This window comes from Chiloscyllium plagiosum, unplaced genomic scaffold (assembly GCF_037043375.1).
Source record: "Chiloscyllium plagiosum isolate Xiang-an unplaced genomic scaffold, Cpla_swu_hap1 HiC_scaffold_27, whole genome shotgun sequence".
Classification (NCBI taxonomy): domain Eukaryota; kingdom Metazoa; phylum Chordata; class Chondrichthyes; order Orectolobiformes; family Hemiscylliidae; genus Chiloscyllium; species Chiloscyllium plagiosum.
Window position 1 is genome coordinate 16902695 of NW_028270165.1, and position 13058 is coordinate 16915752.

Here is a 13058-nt window from a genome sequence, read left to right on the forward strand (position 1 = left end):
GATCTAAAATTTGAAGTTCTAAAATTGAGGAAGACTCGGGTATTAGGCAAGATCTTTCAAAAGCTGAGAGGGTGCAGATGTTCGCAGGTTAAATGACTGCTGGAAAATGGGAAGCCTTCAAATATGAGATAACAGGAGTCCAGACACAATATATTCCTGTTAGGCTGAAAGGATGGGCTGGTAGGTATAGGGATTGCTGGATGACTAGAGAAATTGAGATTTTGGTTAAGATAAAGAAGGGGGCATACATCAGGTATCGACAGAGAGATCTAGTAAATTCTTAGAGTATAAAGGCAGTAGGAGCATACTTAAGAGTGAAATCATGAGGGCAAAAAGGGGACATGAGATAGCTTTGGCAAACAGAGTTAAGGATAACCCAAAGGGTTTTTATAAATACATTAAGGACAAAAGGATAACAAGGGAGAGAATAGGGCCCCTCAAAGATCAGCAAGGCGGCCTTTGTGTGGAGCTGCTGTAGATGGGGGGCGGGGGGGTTGAGATACTGAATGGATATTGTGCATCAGTGTTTACTGTGGAGAAGGGCATGGAAAATATAGAATGTGTGAAAGTAGATGGTGACATGTTGGAAAAATGTCCATATTACAGATGAGAAATTGCTGGATATCTTGAAATGCACAAAAGTGGATAAATCGCAACACCTGATCAGGAGTACCATAGAACTCTGTGGGAAACTGGGAAAGTGATTGCTGGGCCTTTCACTGAGATATTTTTATCATCAATATTCAGAGGTGAGGTGCAGGAAGGCTGAAGGGTGGCTAACGTGGTGCCACTATTGATGAAATGTGGTAAGGAAAAGCCAGGGAACGAAAGACCGGTGAGCCTGACATCCGTGATGGGCAAGTTTTTGGAGAGAATCCTGAGAGATAGGATTTACATGGATTTGGAAAGGCAAGAATTGATTAGGGATAGTCAGCATGGCTTTATGCTTGGGAAATCATGTCTCACGAATTTGATTGAGTTTTTTGAAGAAGTAACAAAGTGGATTGATGAGGGCAGAGCGATGGACGTGATCTCTCTGGACTTCAGGAAGGCGTTCATCAAGGTTCCTCATGGGAGACTGGTGAGCAAGGTTTAATCTCATGGCATGCAGGGACAACTAGTCATTTGGATGCAGAACTGGCTAGAAGGCAGAAGATAGAGGGTGGTGATGGAGGGTTGTTTTTCAGACTGAAGGCCTGTGAGCAATGGTGTGTCACAAGGATTGATGCCGGGTTCGCTACTTTCTGTCATTTATATAAATGATTTGTATGTAAATGGAGGAGGTATAGTTGGCAAGTTTGGAGATGACACCAAAATTGGAGGTGTAGTGGACAGCAAAGAAGGTCACCTCAGATTAAAACGGGACCTTGATCAGATGGGCCAATGGGCTGAGAAGTAGCAGATGGAAGTTAATGTAGATAAATCTGAGGTGCTGCATTTTGGAAAAACAAATCAGAGCAGGACTTTTACACTTAATGGTAAGTTCCTTGGAAGTGTTGCTGAACAAAGAGACCTTGGAGTTCAGGTTGATTGTTCCTTAAAAGTAGAGACGCAGGCAGATTGGTTAGTAAAGAAGGCGTTTGTTATGCTTTCCTTTGTTGGTCAGAGCATCGAGGATAGATGTTGGGAGTTCATGTTGCCATTGTACAGAAGATTGGCCAGGCCACGTTTGGAATATTGCATGTAATTTTGGTCTGCTTCCGATGTTGCGAAACTAGAAAAGGTGCAGAAAAGAGTTACAAGGATTTTGCCAGGGTTGGATGGTTGAGCTACAGGGCGAGGCTGAATAGATTGTTTTCTCTGGAGCGTCGGAGGCTAAGGGGTGACCATATAGAGGTTTATAAAATCGCGAGGGATATGGAGAGATCAAATTGACAAGTTCTTTTCCCTGGGATGGGGGAGTCCAGAACTACAGGGCATAGTTTTAGGGAGGGGAGGGGAAAGATATAGAAAGGACTTAAGGGGCAAACTTTTCACGCAGAGGGTGATGCATGTCCGGCATGAGGTGCTGGAATAAGTGATGGAGGCTGTATAATTACAGCATTTAAAATGCATCTAGATGTGTATATGAATAGGAAGGTTTTATCGGGATTTGGGCCAAATGCTGGCAAATGGGACTAGATTAGGTTAGGATAACTGTGCTGCATGGACAAGTTGGACCGAAGGGTCTGTTTCCGTGTTGTACATCTGTGTCACTCTGTGAGACTCCATGGGATTCTCTTGGAGAAAGTGAGGACTGCAGATGCTGGAGATCAGAGCTGAAAATGTGTTTCTTGAAAAAGGCAGCAGGTCAGGCAGCATCCAAGGAGCAGGAGAATCGACGTTTCGGGCATGAGCCCATCTTCAAGAATTTTTAACTGTAAACTATAAACATTCCCTTTGTTAAATATTGTGAAGTGTGAAGCCATTTACACATGAAGTGTTTTAGTCCCCAAGTTCGACCTGAGCCCACCCCCCTCCCCCATCCCAGAAACTCTGTTGACACCCTTCATGTCACATTTAAAACTAGGATCGATAGATTCGTGATCAGTCAGGGGATCACGATCAGTTACCGGAAAAGGGCAGGAAAGTGCATGTGGGGAATGTCAGATCAACCACAATCCTATTGAATTGAGAAGCAGGCTCAAGGGGTTGAATGGCATTTTCCAATTCCTATTTCTTATAGTTCCCGAACCCTTACCTCTGATACAGGTTCTGGCTTCAGTATGTGCCATTACTGAGAGTGCTGATGTTCCCTTGTGTATTATCAACAACTTAGCAGCTGCTGAAACCTCTTGCTCCTCTGTTATCTCTGAACACAATATGTCAATGTGTTCAGGGGAGGCGATGGCCGACTTTATTGTCACCAGACTATTCACCCAGCTAATGTTCTGGGGACCTGGGTTCAAAACCTGCCACGGCAGGTGCTGGAATCTGAATTCAATATAAATCTGGAATTAAGAGCCTAATGATGAAATCGTTGTGGTTTGTTGTAAAAGCTTCTCTGGTTTCCTGCTGTCCTAACCTGGTCTGATCTCCATGTGATTTCAGATCCAATGTCAGCTGGTTGAATCTTCACTGTCCTTTCAGTCAATTCTTAAAGCTCACCTTTTTTAACTTTGGTGTTGCCAGAATGATTTATAGACGGCATAGGCTGGGAGTTTTTTTCACTGGAGTGTAGAAAGTTGAGGGTGTTGGTTATGGAGGTTTATGAAGTCATGAGGGACAAAGATAAGGTGAATAACCAGTGTCTTTTCCCGAAGGGTAGGGGAGTTCAAAAATTGGGAGTATATTTTTAAGATGAGAGGGAGAAGATTTAAAAAGGACGGGGTGGGTGGGGGGCAAACGTTTTTTACATTGAAGGTGGTTCGTGTGTGGAATGAACTGTCAGAGGAAGGGGTGGATGCAGGTAATGTTACAATGTTCAAAATTATTTGGATAAGTACATATGAGCCAAACACAGGCAGGTGGGTCTAATCTTCCCCCAGATATTCAAAGGGACAGCCAGTCAGTGGGGTGCAGCGCCACGCCTATCGTTGTTGTGTGGCATGTGTGACAGCTGCAACAAGACGTCCCAACTCCTGTGCTCAATGCTCTGACCAAGAAAAGCAAGCATGCCAAAAGCCTTCTTTACCATCCTGTCTACCCACGACTCCATTTTCTAGGAGCTAATAACCCGCAACCCGAGATCTCTTGGTTCAAAATACTGCATATGAAACAGATTTGGTGCTTGTTGGTAGACGTTAATATTTGGTGCATATCTCGCCTCTAATTAGGTATCTTATATTGAATGCCATCACTGATGAAGTCCAGTGTGCCAAAACCTGAACTTCAAAATCCCTCTGTTCAACTACACTCAAGGTCCTACCATTCACCATGTAAATCCAACCTTGATTTGACGATACAAAATGTAAGACCTCATACTTAGCTATCTTAAACTCCATTTGCCAATAACTTTAAACTTATGCAATCTAGTTCTGGACTCTCCCACCCCAGGTAAAATACCTTTCCTATTTACCCTATCCATGCCCTCATGAATTTATAAACATCTATAAAGTCACCCCTCACCCTTCAAAACTTCCGGGAAAATGAACCCAGTCGATTCAGCCTCTTCCTGTAGCTCAAACCCTCCAACCCTGGCAGCATCCTTGTAAATGTTTTCTGAACTATTTCAAGTTTCACAACCTCCTTCCTGTAGCAGAGAGCCCAGAATTGCATGCAGTCTTCCAACAGTGGTGTAATCAATGTCCTCTCTGAAGAGGATTTTAAAACATATAACTACAAGCAAATCAGGTTAGTTGGGCATGACTTTCCCATAGCAGTTTTTTTGGCTGCCCTTCATTAATCTATGTTTTTTTTTCAGTTATGAGAAAATATTTTATGGGATGTGATGATTGCGAGCACATCCAACATTTGCTCATTGTCCGTCATGGCCCTTGGACAGAGTAATTGTGACTACAAGCTAGAAGGCAGTTGAGAGTCAACCACATTATAGTAGGTCTGGAGTCACAAGGTGTGTGTGTGTGTGTGTGTGTGTGTGTGTGTGTGTGTGTGTGTGTGTGTGTGTGTGTGTGTGTGTGTGTGTGTGTGTGTGTGTGCGCGCACGTGCATACATGCATGCAGGGTTCATGAATGGTAGATTTCCTGCCCTAAAAAGGACAGTTTCAGGAGAAACACAACAGTTCTGGCAGCATCTATGAAGAGACAACAGTGTTACTGCTTTGAGTTCAGTGGTCCTTCAAAACTTGGCTGGATTCAAAACATTAACTAGTTTCTCTCCACAGATACTGCCAGACCTGCTGCGTTTCCCCAGCAATTTTGCCTTTTGTTGCTGATCTCCAACATCTGCAATTTATTAGTTTAGTGAATAACGTTTTCCTGGTTGCCAGGACAGAGAGAAACTTTCACTTCCAGATCTCTTTATTAGTTGAACACAAATTCCACCAGCAGCCATGATGGGATTTCAATTTGTGTTCTCAGAAGACCTGGATCTGTAGGTTGCTCAACCATTATCACTAGATACCAATCTTCCCTTCAATGACAATTTTCTCCTGACTCTTTTCCTTTATTCATTCATGGATATCGCATGTTGTCTCCCACTATTGTTCTGGTAAACATCAACTTCACTTTCCCGCTGTTTCCGCATAATCCTCAGTTCCCTTTCTGATTTTAAAAAAAATGTATCTTAGTTTTTAATGTACTTAACAATCCAGGCTCAACAGCTGTCCTAAACATGCATTCCCTTATTTGCAGGTTATTCCCTCTGGTTTTAAACTCACCCAAAAGGGTAAACTTTCCTACATCTGGCCTGTCACGCCTCCTCAGAATCTTGTTTGTGCCAAGAAGGTTACCTCGAAATCTTCTAACTTCTATTAACCACAGACCGAACGAATTCATTTCTCCTCATAAGACATTATTTCCATTCCTGATAGCATCCTGGTCAACCTTCTCTGGACTGCCTCCAATACCAGTATATCTTACCTTAGCTAAAAGGCCCAAAACTCTTCCCAGTTTTCAGTTGTGGCCTAATTGGTGTCTGATTTAGGTTCACTATAACCTCCCTACTGTTATATTTCATTTAAAAACCAACATCCCATTTATCTTCCCTATTACTCACTGAACCTGGATGACGTATTCATGGATACGAGCATCCAAATCCTCCTATTCAGCAGCTTCCTCCATTTAACATTCAGCACTTTTCCTCCTGGCAAAGTGCACAACCTCATTTTCCCACATTCTATTCCATCGGCCAAGGTTTTGCTCATTTGCTTAACCTGTCGATATCCCTCTCCATGTCATCCTCACCACCTGCATTCCAATCAACTGTCTCTACTGCAGTCTTGGCAATAGTACATTCACTTCACTTATCCAAGTAATTCATATCCATATTGTAAATAATTTTGGCCGCAGCATAGATCCCTGTGGCACATTGCTAGTTACAAGTTGTGATCCTGAACATGCCCCTATACCTACTATATCATTGGTTAGCCACTCATCTATCCATACGATTAGAGTGTCTCCAATAACATGTGAATATCATTTGCTCTGCCAGAAACTCTTCCCAAACCGTCCATGAAAAAGTGATGGTGAGCTGCCACTTAAATTGCTTCACAAATATGATGTGGTCTATAATAAAGGTTCAGGAGCGAGTTCCAGGATTTTGATCAATAACATCGAAGCAATGCGTATATGTCACAGTTGGAATGTTGTGTTCACACTTATCTCCTCTTGCTGGTTGAAGTGATGGAGTGGAAGTTGCTCTTGAAGAGCCGCCAATCATATAATCAAGCCAGAAAGATCAATTGTGGCCAGAGACTCTGCCATTTTTACTTCTCATCAATCTACATTCTTTCAATCTAAGTTTTAGTCACATCAAACTGCCTCGCAATGCTGTTATGGCCTCAGTAAACTATAATAACGTGAAGATCGCTGGGATGATTTTCGACATCCGACTGCAATATAAACACAGATCATTGTTTCCAATTTTGGTGGAACAAAAGACATCATATTGGTGGACAATTACAGTTAGTGCAAACACAGCTATCCATCGATAAATATTAATCCTGTTCACTTCAATGGCCAAATTTCGATTCAGAAACCAAGTGCACTCGGCTGCTTGTAACATAGACAACATGACAAAATGGCTCATAGGAGGAGAAATGGGGCATTGAGGAGGAGTGAAATGTTTGCTTTTGGTCACCTCCACAATTGTTAGAAAAACAGGTTGAAAGGATTCTTAAAAGGTGTCTGAAGTAGTGGTGTAGCATAACATTTCAGACAGTGGAAAGTGGAAGACCGCTTTCTAGTGGAAGAAAAAGACATTTCTTATTTCTGAAAGAACTGGAAAACAGAAGAGGGGATGAAATCTGACTTGGGAGCTATTTCCTATTTGTTGAGGATGTTGCTTCATCACAGTCTTGGTTTAGAGCATAAGCTCTTCATCACGAATGAAGGGTGGTCCAAGGGGGCTGAGAGATAAATGGGAAGGAAGTGGGGCTGGAGGGAAGTCAGCTGGGAGTGCAATAGGTAGATGGAGGTATGGATTGATGGTGATCGGTCAGAGATGAGGGTGGAGCAAATAGGTGAGAAGCAAGGTGGACAGGTATGACAGGTCAAGTGGTCGGTGTCAAATTGGAAGGTTGGATCTGGGACAAGGTGGGGGAGAGGAAATGAGGAAACTGATGAAATCTACATTGATCTCATGTAGTAGGAGGGTCCCAAGGCAGAAGATGAGGTGTTTTTGCTACAAGCGTCGGGTAGCAAGAGTTTGGCAGTGAAGGCAGCCCAGGACTTGCATGTCCTTGGTGGAATGGGAGGGGGAGTTAAAGTGTTCAGCCACAGGGCAGTCGGTCCCAGAAACGTTCCGCTAGTTGGCGTCCAGTTTCCCCAATGTGGTTGAGACCATATTGCGAGCAATGGACATTATCTTATAAGTAGATTGCATAAATTTTAGCCTGCCAGAGTTATTTTCTTTAACTAAATTAAAGAAAACTTTAATTAAATTGGGTGACTGCATGAAACGGTTTGTTGGTTAGATTTGAATCATCACTCCCAAATGAGACAATGTCATGAATATCAGTGAACCTCTCTTTTTGTTAAAAACCACAGGTTCTTGATTTATTTTCACAACTTACTGGTATTCACACCTGCACATTCAATGTCAAACTCTGACATCAGAAATGAAATTACAGCATTAATTTTGACTTACAATTTTCGAAGAAACAAATTAATAGCACACAGTGAATACCAAGTCTGATTAATATGAAATTAAATTTGACCCAAAAAATATATAAAATCAATTGGGAGATAAGAAATGGGGGAAGGGCAGAAGGCAAGAAATGCAGCATCATAGAGGGTGCTCCTCCAGGGAGTGCATTTTACCAACTACTACTGCTAAATATAAACACTCTGATATGAGCCTCCGGTTTTAATGTGAACCATAGACCCGTTAAGTAGGTACAATTTAAATGAGTTAAAAATACAAGCCTTGAGCAAATCCAGTCTCCAGCTTCACCCTCCGCTTCTTGAAGCTCAGACCTTCCGCCAGCTCCGGGGGATTGATGCCACTACCATTCCTCCACTGAAGAAGCTTTGGGAAGCAGATGCAAAGGCAAGATACAGAACAGAGCACCTTTGCAAATGAAAGCAGCTTATAGAGACATTGAGCAATAGCATCACACGGTTTTGATCAATTGACCTCTTGCTTACGTGCCTAGCACACTCAGGCAGCACTACTCTGCTTCTGGGCACCCAGCAGCTGGATTGTGCATCAGTTTAAAGTAGGTCCTATATTCTGATTACATCGGTACACAAGGCAGTGAAGAAAGGTTTCAGCACACTGGCCTTCATCAATTAGGGAATTGAGTATAGATGTTGGCAAGTTATGTTGTAGTTATACAGGACGTTGATGAGGCTGCACCTGGAATATTGTGATCAGTTTTGGTCCCCTTGGTGTTCTGACTTCTGACTTCTTCAACTCTGGGTTTGTGTTGAACTTGATGGGATACTTTGTCCAACTCAGCATGTTTAAACAGTATCTCTCAGAGGGATTCATTTGAAACTTTTTAGGAGGTGAGCTCAACAATATTGAACTATTCAAAGTTACTTGGACTCTATTTTAAACTTACATCAGGACCAGTAGTCAGAGAAACATACAGCATGGAAACAGACCCTTCGGTCCAACTTGTCCATGCTGACCCGCTATCCTAAATTAATCTACTCCCATTTGACAGCACCTGGCCCATATACGCTGGCAGCTCATTTCATATATGTACCACCCTCTGCATGAAGAATTTGTCCCTTTAATATATTTCGCCTCTTGCCCTAAACCTATGCCCTCTAGTTCTGGACTCCCCCACCCCAGGGAAAAGACCTTGTCTATTACCCTGTCCATGCCCCTCATGATTTTGTAACCTCTATTACGTCAATCCGCTGCCTCCGATGCTCCAGTGAAAACAGCCCCAGCCTATTCAGCCTCTCCCTGTAGCTCAAATCCTCCAACCTCCAGTAACATTCCCGTAAATCGTTTATCATAGAGGAGTCAACGTTACAGTCCTGAAGAAGGGTTCATACCCAAAACGCTGACTACTCCACATTCTGGTGCTGCCTGGCTTGCTGTATTCTCCCAACCTCCTGCTTGCCTACTTCAGGTTGCAATATTTAGTTGTTACCACTGCAGCCTCACAGTGCCGGGTACCCAGGTTTGATTCCAGCCTTGGGTGGCTGTCTGTGAGGAGTTTGCACATTCTCCCAGTGTCTGCGTGGGTTTTCTCTGGGTGGTCCTGTTTTCTTCCATGAACCAAAGATCTGCAGATTATGTGGATTTGCCATGCTTAATTGCCCATAGTGTTAGGTACATTAGTCAGAGGAAATGGGTCTGGATGGGTTACTCTTCGGAGGGTCGGTGTGGACTTGTTGGGACAAATGCCCTGTTTCCACACTGTAGCTAATCTTATCTGCACTACATTTGTCACTAACGAATGGCTAAGTAGACACGACGGGCCGAATGGACGAACTTCTGCTCCGATGGTCTTGCGGTCTTAGGTTTCTCTGGATCATTTCATTGGCAATGTGCAGTCCCTGGCTCAATGAACAGCAGTGTGCACTGAAAGCAAAGCTCCAAGGATCGGAGAACTCCTACAATGTGGAAACAAGTTCTTCAGCCCAACACATCTGCACTGATCATGCGAAGAGTAACCTACTCAGATCCATTTTCCTACCCTCCATAAATTGCACACAGACCCCCAAGGGTGGAATTATTCCTGGGTTCCTGGTGCCATGAGGCAGCAGTGCAAACCCTGAGTCACCATGGGGTTGTCGTTGTTGGGTGTAGGGGAGGCAATTGCAGCCTAGCAGAAAACAAAAACAGCCCACCTACTCCGCTACTGCACCCACTGTCAGAACTTGCAGGAGGTTCAGTCCTGGGGGTGACCGAAGGCAGCGTCATTGGTAGGATCTGGTTGCTGGGAGCACTGGTGCCCCCGCTGGTGCTTCCGCAAGTTGCAGGAAAACATGAACGTCTTCCCACACTCAGGCCAAATGAAGGGCATCTCCCTGGTGTGGACACACTGGTGCTTCAGCAGGGAGGAGGAATTGTTGAAGGCCTTCCCGCACTCAGGGCAACAGAATGGCCTCGCCAACCCCCTTTCCCCCATGTGGACCAGCTGGTGCTCCAACAGTGTGGAGGAGCGGGTAAAGACCTTCCCACATTCGGGGCAGGAGAACGGCTTCTCCCCGGTGTGGATGGACTCGTGCCTCAGCAGGGCCGAGGAATTGCTGAAGGCCTTGCTGCACTGAGGGCAACTGAACGACATCTGACCAATGGGCTAGTAGGTCGGAGGGAAGAGCAAAGCCCTTCCTGCACTCGGGGCAGAAGAGTAGCCTCTCCTCAGTGTGGACCCACTGGTGTCTCAGCAGGTGGGAAGAACTGCTGAAGGCCATCTCGCACTTGGGGCCGGAGAACAGCCTTCCCCGGTGTGGACCAACTGGTGCGTCAGCAGGGCAGAGGAATCACTGAAGGCCTTCCCACACTCAGGGCAGCAAAACGGCCTCTTCCCCTCTGTGGACCCATTGGTGCTTCAGAACCCTTTCAAATTTCACAATATCCTTCTGATAGGAGGGAGACCAGAATTGCACACAATATTCCAAAAGTGGTCTAACCAATGTCCTGTACAGCCACAACATAACTTCCCAACTCCAATACTCAGTCAGAGGATTGTGAAAGCTTACAAATCCCACAAAAAACAAACAGGAAAGAACGGAAGGACAAACCGAATTTTTGAGAGTCAGCTTGGAAGCATCACTGAGAAATCGGCGGACTGGTTTTATTGGGTACCCGTTCTCCTTAAATACACTATATACGTATTTCTCTTGTACTCTTCGTAGTTTCTCTGTGCTGCAGTGTGTAGTGGCTCGTTGAAATAATGTCCTGATGTCCTGAGGAACCAAAGACACAAACACAGCACCAACTTCATCAGCAAAGATAGCACTGTCAACCTCGTGGAACTGTCTTACCACCCACTTCATATTCAGTAACAAGCCCTACAAACAGATCAACGAAATACGCATGAAACAGTCTGTCATCAAAAAATGAAACAAATTAGAGGAAAGCTGCAACACCATCAACAATATCCTTACTGGCATAAAATTCACAAAAGAGGAGAAAAACAACAAAGTGCCAATTCTAGATGTCACAGTAGAGCGAACAGTCAATGGTAAATTCAAAACAGAGTCTACAGGAAAACACCACACGCGAACCAAGTACTTAGCTACAGAAGTAATTATCCCTACACATACAAACAAATCTGAATAAGGACACTATTTCAACGAGCCACGATACACTGCAGCACCCAGTGACAACGAAGACCAATAAGTAACTGTACAGCGCACTTAAGGAGAATGGGTAGCCAAAATACGGGCTGAAAACTGCTTCCCTGACCGGGAATCGAACGCGGGCCGCGGCGGTGAAAGCGCCGAATCCTAACCACTAGACCACCAGGGAGATGGTGAAGTCCTTTGACAGCTCAACTGAAAATTGCTTCCCTGCCCGGAAATCGAAACCGAGCCAGGGGAGTACGAAGGCTTCCACCAATGTCATTTCTTGTATCCATTTCTCCCGATGCAGTCTCCTCTACATTGGGGAGACTGGAGACTCCTCGCAGAATCAAGTCACAGCGCTTGAAGGAACATCTCCAGGACACCCGCAACAATCAACCCATCGCCCTATCGCCCAACATTTCAACACCCCCCCCCCCCCCTACTCTGCAGAGGACATGAAGGTCCTGGGCCTCCTCCATCGCCGCTCACTCCCCACCCGATGCCTGGAGGTGGAATGCCCCAACTTCCATCTCGGATACATTCAACCAAGGACATCAATGTGGACTTCACCAGTTTCCTCATTTCCCCTCCCCCCACCTTACCTCGGTTCCAACCTTCCAGCTCAGGGCTGTCCTCATGACCTGACCTATCTGCCAATCTCCCTTCCCACCTATCCGCTCCATCCTCCTCTCTGACCTGTCACCTCTGTCCCCACTCCCATTCACCTATTGTACTCTTTGCTACCTTCGGCCCAGCACCCCCCAATTTATCTCGCCAACCATGGAAGTGTCCTGCCTCTATTCCTGATGAAGGGCTTTTGCCCGAAACGGCGATTTTCCTGCTCCTCGCAAGCTGTCTGACCTGCTGTGCTTTTCCAGCACCACTCTGATCTAAACTCTGGTTTCCAGCATCTGCAGTACTCACTTTTGACGAACCAATAAACCCAGTCTGCAGATTTCTCATCAACAAATTGACACAAGCAGACGCAACGTCTGCAGAAACTCGAGCCGCATTACTTTACATTAAAGACATCTGTGAAATGATGTCCAGACAACTCAACCCTCTCAGCATCATGGTAGCCCACAAACCTACCAACACACTTGAACAACGGCTAATGAACCTGTAATACCCGATACAAACAACCACCAAACGAATGTTATTTACAAAATACCATACAAGGAAATATATACATGAACTCTGCCACACAGTTCTCTGTGGCAAGAAATGCTGGGATGAGATAAGGAATATTTTTTCAGCCAAAACGAATCGGCACTGACTGGACAGCCATTTAAAATCAACGCTGTCAGCCCAGGATGGAAAACCAGAAGGGATGAACAGCTTTCATATTTCCTGAAGTTTTCCAAAGCTGGGACTGGGTTTTGGTGTTTGTTCCCTTTCCACTCCCAGGAGCTGCAGTGGTTGGGGCGGTGAGTTGGGGAAAGTGAAATGTGCCCGTGAGCAGCGTGTGGGGCTATTTCAGCTTCCCCTCCTCCGACAGCGCTGTGACTTGTCTCTGATGTTCTCAGGGACACTTCTTGACGCGAGATAGTGAAAAGAGTCTCGTTCCTGCAGATCAGGAATTCAAACCTTATGCCGGCTTCAGGACAATGAGAAAGATTAATTGGGATGTGTGAAGAAGCTGTGAGCTGCATTTCAAACAGATAGTTGGAGTCAGATGCGTCATCCATTGCGGCCCGGCCCAGTGCGGACCTGACGCCGCTATGCTGCAGAGCTCTGACGTTAACACGGACATGCGCAGCAAT

General features: G+C 45.0%; 1 non-coding gene across 1 annotated transcript; it reads right to left on the minus strand.

Moving 5' to 3' along the window:
• Positions 1-11407: 11407 nt before the first annotated feature.
• Positions 11408-11479, minus strand: trnae-uuc (transfer RNA glutamic acid (anticodon UUC)). The gene has a single exon. It is a non-coding gene; the product is annotated as a tRNA-Glu (tRNA).
• Between the last annotated feature and the right edge of the window lie 1579 nt (positions 11480-13058).